The 6,723-nt window shown below is 41.3% G+C and overlaps 1 protein-coding gene and 1 non-coding gene across 3 annotated transcripts in view; both read right to left on the bottom strand.

The window, feature by feature from the left end:
• Positions 1-6,723, bottom strand: part of SMYD3 (SET and MYND domain containing 3) — a 727,677-nt gene that overhangs the window by 3,786 nt on the left and 717,168 nt on the right. The gene's annotated exons all lie outside the window — the stretch shown is intronic.
• On the bottom strand, positions 3,905-3,976 carry TRNAG-CCC (transfer RNA glycine (anticodon CCC)). The gene has a single exon. It is a non-coding gene; the product is annotated as a tRNA-Gly (tRNA).

Here is a 6,723-nt window from a genome sequence, read left to right as displayed (position 1 = left end):
TTCCTGCTCATCCCACAGCACGGCAGGTGCCTGAGCATCAGAAGGAGGCTTCCGGCCCTGCAACCCTTCACGAACAGCAGAGCCACAGCCAGGAAGGGAAGCCACCTGGCCTTCCCCAGGCCTCACTTCCATACCTCCCAGCCTGCTTCCTTGCGGGAGGGCCATAAAGACCATCTGGTGCAATTTCCTCATGTTTGGCCTGAGAGGGAGCCCAGGGTGAACCCAGTGTTCATTCCATGACTGCACTGTGCAGCCTCCACCTGCAGACGGTCTTCAGTGACCAAGGAGAGGGCCTGGAGGGTCTCCGAGGTGTGGCTTCTGAGACACCCTGAGGAGCCATGAAGGTCTTCCTAGTCAAGAAGCTGCTGGTTGTGACCTACGTTCTCTTATTTGGTGGTGAATGCAGCACCGGTAGCAAGAGTGGGGCAGGGGCAACCCCTGGGTGTGTATGTGTAGGATTTAAGATACTAAGATTAGAGGATCCTATCCACAGGGGTGGCTAGAAGCAGAGAGGAAATGGGCATAGCTGGGCGCAGAGGACCACACTGAAGAGACTGGAAAAAATCCATACCATTTGTCTAGAAGGTAAAACCAAGTATAAATAGGATTAAAGTAAACACTGTAATTTTCTCTGAGTGATGGGTGGGGTAGAAGAGAAAAGGAGAGAAAGAAAGAAATAGGATTTAGTAATGTGCAAACTATGGTGATGACTATGTTCTGTGTGTGTGTGTGTGTGTGTGTGTGTATGTGAGAGTAATGTGGCAGGTTGAGTACACAGGACGGGAAGCCAAAACTCAGACTTGGTCCGGCGGGACGTCTGGTCCTTGTCTTGGACGTCACCTGGGCCTGCAGGTGAGCTGGGGCAGCAGTTCTCAGCGATGTGGGAAGGGAACCCTATGTAGCTGTCAGCACAGGCTGCCTCTGCATGGCGGCCACAGCCCCTCAGCCCAGCAAGAAGATGAGGAGGTCTTTTTTTCCCCCCAAGACAAAGTTACAGTAAATCTCTGACAAACCAGGACAATTGTTTCCTGTAGCTCTGTGTCTCCCTTCTCTCAGCCCCTCCCAACTGCCACACGTGCACATGTCAGAGAGAACAATTTTGAGTTAATTTCCTGCAGCAATATGTAAAACAGATTAAGGAAATATAAAATCAGAGCCAGCCTGTGCTGAGAAAAGCTTATCTCTTTCCATTAAATTTTATATTTTTAATGGTAGCATTTAAAAAGAGCCTGCCTGTAATCTTCCACAGAGGACCTATTTGAAGCCTTCAAGGGGGCGTTGCTGCCTCCCGTGTACTGACTCTAAATGTCACACGAGAAATGGAAGCACAGATTGTCTGCCACATGACAGGCATGGCTCACTCAGGAGTAAAGATAGGTTCTTTGAAAGATCGGGTCCCCAGAACTGATTTCAATCTCATCACAGCTTTTTTTTTTTTTTTAAGTAATTGTAGAATTGTGGGTCATATATTAAATAAAATAATTAAATTATGATTTAAAAGTTGCAAACAATATAGCTTTCTTATTAATTTTTAATAAAAATATATTAAGCTTATCAAGGATCTCATATACTCTCTACAAAAAGCCTGAGGGAATTCAATAATGACTTCCCCAAGCAGGATTTAAATATGGATATAAATCATAGGGAAAAGAAATGTATGCAGATAAAAACCTCTGGAACCAGATCCCAAGAGGGGAAAATGCAGGCAGGTTTTCTTACTCTGCCCACCTCAGGATGAAAGCAGAGTAGAGGCGTGGGAGGTGGTGGGCGTGCGCTGGGGCATCCAAAGCAGGACTTGTAAGAAGACAGACCTACAACCCATCGAGCAGCTCCAGAGCCACGACAGCCCTTCACAAGGGGCAGCAGGAAATCCCAAAGCCTTGGATGACCTTCCTGAGCTCACAGCACCCCTGCTGACCCCACTGTGCTCTACACCTTGTACAGAATCCACTGGAAGGACCTGTCCTCCTGGGAGGCAAGATTCCTTCAAGAAAAGATCTATCCATCCATACACTAAATATCGGCTAAGCAGCTGTCATGAATAAGACTTGGTCCTTGCCCTGGGAGGAGCTCTGGCACAGCCAGAAGTCAGGGTTCTAGCAGGACAGTGTGTGATAAAGGGAGATGTAAGGTGCTGGGGTTCCAGAGGAGAGACCCCGGAAGGGGTTACAGACGTGGTGAGCTCAGGTCTGTGCCTTCCAGTGGGAGTAGCTATTCCAGAAAGAGTTGCTGTTGTGTTGCTATGTTTCACTAATCAATCGATCCAATGCATATTTATTGAGCACCTGAGAGGAGACCCTGAAGACATCATGTCTCCTCCCTGAGCTCCGGTTTCCTCACTTGAATAACGAGGAGATTGGACTAGATAAATTCTATGGACAAAGCAAGTCCCAGACACAGAGCTAGGAGGTGCAGGTTTGGTTTCATTTCAAAATGTGTTATTGATTTCTAATTTAACTCCACTGAGGTCAGAGAATTTACTTTGTATGACAGGAATCCTTTTACATTTATTGAGACTTGTTTTATGGCCCAGAATATGGTCCTTCTTGGTATACATTCTGTGGGTACTTGAAAAGAAGTGTATTTTGCTACTGCTGGGTGGGGTTTTATAAAAGTCAATTTGATCCTGTTGTTGAATTCTTCTATATCCTTGCTGGTTTTCTGTCTAGTTGTCCTGTCAGTAGTTGACAGGGAGTGTTGATGTCCCCAGCTATACCCGTATCCATAAGTCTATGATCTATTTCTTCTTTTAGTTCTACCAGTTTTTGTTTCCCACATTTTGCAACTGGGTTGTTTGGTGCATACACATTTAGAATTGCTATGTATTCGTGGTAAATTGACCTTTTTTCCCCGTTATATAATGTCCTTCTCTGTCTTTAGCAACATTTTCTTTGCTCTAAAATCTACTTTATCTGATATTAATATAGCCACTCCAGCTTTCTTTTGATGAATGGTGTTTTCATGATATATCTTTTTCCATCATTTTACTTTCAACGTGCCTATATCACTATATTTAAAGCGAGTTTCCTATAGGACAGCATATAGTTGGGTCATTAAAAAAATCCATTCTAATAATCTGTCATTTAATTAGTATATGTTAGACAATTTATATTTTTTACATAGATCACTTGCATAATATGGTTATTCATATATTAGGGTTTTAAGTTTGCCATTTAAAATTTTTTTGTTTATTCTGGTTTTTTCTTTTTTGCTTCTATTTTCTTTTTCTTGCATTTCTGGTGGATTACTACTTTTTTTTAGAATTCTGTAATGTTTTTGAGTGTATTTGTGTGTGTGTGTGTGTGTGTATATATATATATACACACACATAGACATAGACATATAATTGTCGAATATAATTGACCTAAATATTTCCACTATATACATTTAGAACCACAGGAGACAGTGTTATAAATTTTGTTTCAACTGTCACAAAGATTATCTAAAAAAACTCAAGAGGAGAATGAAAGTCTATTTTACTTACCCTTAGTTTTGCTTACCATGTTCTTTCTTCCTGATGTTCAAAGATTCCTGCCTTTATTATTTACTTTCTGTTTAGAGAATTCCTTTAGAATTTAGAATCCTTTTAGAATAGGTCTGCTGGTGACAGATTCTCTTACTTTTCCTTCATCTGAGAATGTTTTGATTTTCCCTTAACTCTTGAAGGCTATTTTGCTGAGTATCGGTTTTTGGCTCAACAGTTCTTTTCTTTCAGTGCTTGAAAAATGTGCCACTTTCATCTGACCTCCATGTTTGTTTGTTAATATTTATTTATTTGGCTGTACCGGGTCTTAGTTGCAGCACGTGGGATCTTCAATACTGCATGCGGGATCTTCACTGCAGCACACAGGATCTGTTTTTAGTTGCGGCATGCGGGATCTTTGTTGTGGCATGAGGGATCTAATTCCCTGACTGGGATCGAACCCAGGCCCCCTGCATTGGGAGCACAGAGTCTTAACCACTGGACCACCAGGGAAGTCCCTGGCCTTCATGGTTTTTAATGAGAAAGCCACTGTAACTCAAATTGTTTTTCTCCTATAAGGAAGATGTCATTTTTCTCTTGCTGCTTTTTTAAATACATTTTTTAATTTTTAAAATTTTTTGCTGTGTTGGGTCTTTGTTGCTGCGCACGGGCTTTTCTCTGGTTGTGGCGAGTGGGGGCTACTCTTGCGGCGCGCAGGCTTCTCACTGTGGTGGCTTCTCTTGTTGTGGAGCATGGGTTCTAGGCGCGTGGGCTTCAGTAGTTGTGGCACGTGGGCTCAGTAGTTGTGGCGCACAGGCTTAGTTGCTCTGCAGCATTTGGGATCTTCCTGGACCAGCGCTCGAACCCGTGTCCCGTGCATTGGCAGGTGGATTCTTAACCACTGCGCCACCCAGGAAGCCCCTCTCTTGCTGCTTTTAAGATATTTTTGTTGTCTTTAGTTTTCAGAAGTTTGTCTAGGATGAGTCTCGATGTGCATTTCTTTGGAGTTTTCTTATTTGGATTCACTTAGTTTTTTTTTTTTCCCTTTAAGTAAGTTCATGTAGGTTTTTTTTAATTTATTAATTTTTTATACAGCAGGTTCTTATTAGTCATCAACTTTATACACATCAGTGTATACATGTCAATCCCAATCTCCCCCAATTCATCCCACCCCCACCCCCATCCCCCCGTGGCTTTCCCCCCTTGGTGTCCATACGTTTGTTCTCGACATCTGTGTCTCTGTTTCTGCCTTGCAAACCGGTTCATCTGTACCATTTTTCTAGATTCCACATATATGCATTAATATACGATATTTGTTTTTCTCTTTCTGACTTACTTCACTCTGTATGACAGTCTCTAGGTCCATCCACGTCTCTACAAAGGACCCAATTTCGTTCCTTTTTATGGCTGAGTAATATTCCATTGCAAATATGTACCACACCTTCTTATTCCATTCGTCTGTCGATGGGCATTTAGGTTGCTTCCATGACCTGGCTATTGTAAATAGTGCTGCAATGAACACTGGGGTGCATGTGCCTTTTTGAACTGTAGTTTTCTCTGGGTATATGCTCAGTAGTGGGATTGCTGGGTCATGTGGTAATTCTATTTTTAGTTTTTTAAGGAACCTGCGTACTGTTCTCCATAGTGGCTGTATCAATTTACATTTCCACCAACAGTGCAAGAGGGTTCCATTTTCCCCACACCCTCTCCAGCATTTGTTGTTTGTAGATTTTCTGATGATGCCCATTCTAACCGGTGTGAGGTGATACCTCATTGTAGTTTTGATTTGCATTTCTCTAATAATTAGTGATGTTGAGCAGCTTATCATGTGCCTCTGGGCCATCTGTATATCTTCATTAGAGGAATGTCTATTTAGGTCTTCTGCCCATTTTTGGATTGGGTTGTTTGTTTTTTTAATATTGAGCTGAATGAGCTGTTTATATATTTTGGAGATCAATCCTTTGTCTGTTGATTCGTTTGCAAATATTTTCTCCCATTCTGAGGGTTGTCTTTTCGTCTTGTTTATAGTTTCCTTTGCTGTGCAAAAGCTTTTAAGTTTCATTAGGTCCCATTTGTTTATTTTTGCTTCTATTTCCATTACTCTGGGAGGTGGGTCAAAAAAGGTCTTGCTGTGATTTATGTCAAAGAGTGTTCTTCCTATGTTTTCCTCTGAGAGTTTTATAGTGTCCGGTCTTACATTTAGGTCTCTAATCCATTTTGAGTTTTTTTTTGTCTGTGGTGTTAGGGAGTGTTCTAATTTCATTCTTTTACATGAAGCTGTCCCGTTTTCCCAGCACCACTTATTGAAGAGACTGTCTTTTCTCCATTGTATATATCCTTGCCCCCTTTGTCATAGATTAGTTGACCATAGGTGCCTGAGTTTATCTCTGGGCTTTCTATCCTGTTCCATTGATCTGTGTTTCTGTTTTTGTGCCAGTACCATATTGTCTTGATTACTGTAGCTCTGTAATATAATCTGAAGTCAGGGAGTCTGATTCCTCCAGCTCCGTTTCTTTCCCTCAAAACTGCTTTGGCTATTCGGGGTCTTTTGTGTCTCCATACAAATTTTAAGATTTTTTGTTCTAGTTCTGTAAAAAACGCCATTGGTAATTTGATAGGGATTGCATTGAATCTGTACATTGCCTTGGGCAGTACAGTCATTTTCACAATCAGTTACCTTCTTGAATCCCCAGGATGATTTTTTTATGTTCAGTGGCATTAATTACATTCATATTGTTGTGCAACCACTACCACTATCCATTTCCAGAACTTCTGTGTTATCCCATACTGAAACTGTGTACCCACTAAACAATAATTCTCCATTCCCTTTTCTCTCCAGCCCCTGGTTATCACTATTTTACTTTCTGTCTCTGTGTTTTTGACTACTCTACACACCTGATATAAATGGAATCATACAATATTTGTGCCTTTGTGACTGGCTTATTTCACATAATGTCTTCAAGTTTCATCCATGTGGTTTCATTTTTAAGGCTGAATAATATTTCATTGTCTGTATATTCCACATTTTGTTTATCTATTCATCTGTCCATGGACATTTAGGTTGTTTCCACCTTTTAGCTATTGTTAATAATGCTTGCTATGAACACTGGTATACAAATATCTGTTCAAGTCCCTGCTTTCAGTTCTTTTGTGTTTATACCCAGCAGTGGAATTGGTGGATCAAATAGTAATTCTGTGTTTCATATTTTTGAGGAACTGCAATACTATTTTTCCACAGTGGCTGGCCCCATTTTGCATTC

Source organism: Lipotes vexillifer, unplaced genomic scaffold (genome assembly GCF_000442215.2).
Source record: "Lipotes vexillifer unplaced genomic scaffold, Lipotes_vexillifer_v1.1 scaffold1315, whole genome shotgun sequence".
In the NCBI taxonomy this organism is placed as follows: domain Eukaryota; kingdom Metazoa; phylum Chordata; class Mammalia; order Artiodactyla; family Lipotidae; genus Lipotes; species Lipotes vexillifer.
Note: the sequence above shows the minus strand (reverse complement) of the source record. Positions and strands in the feature narration are given on the sequence as shown.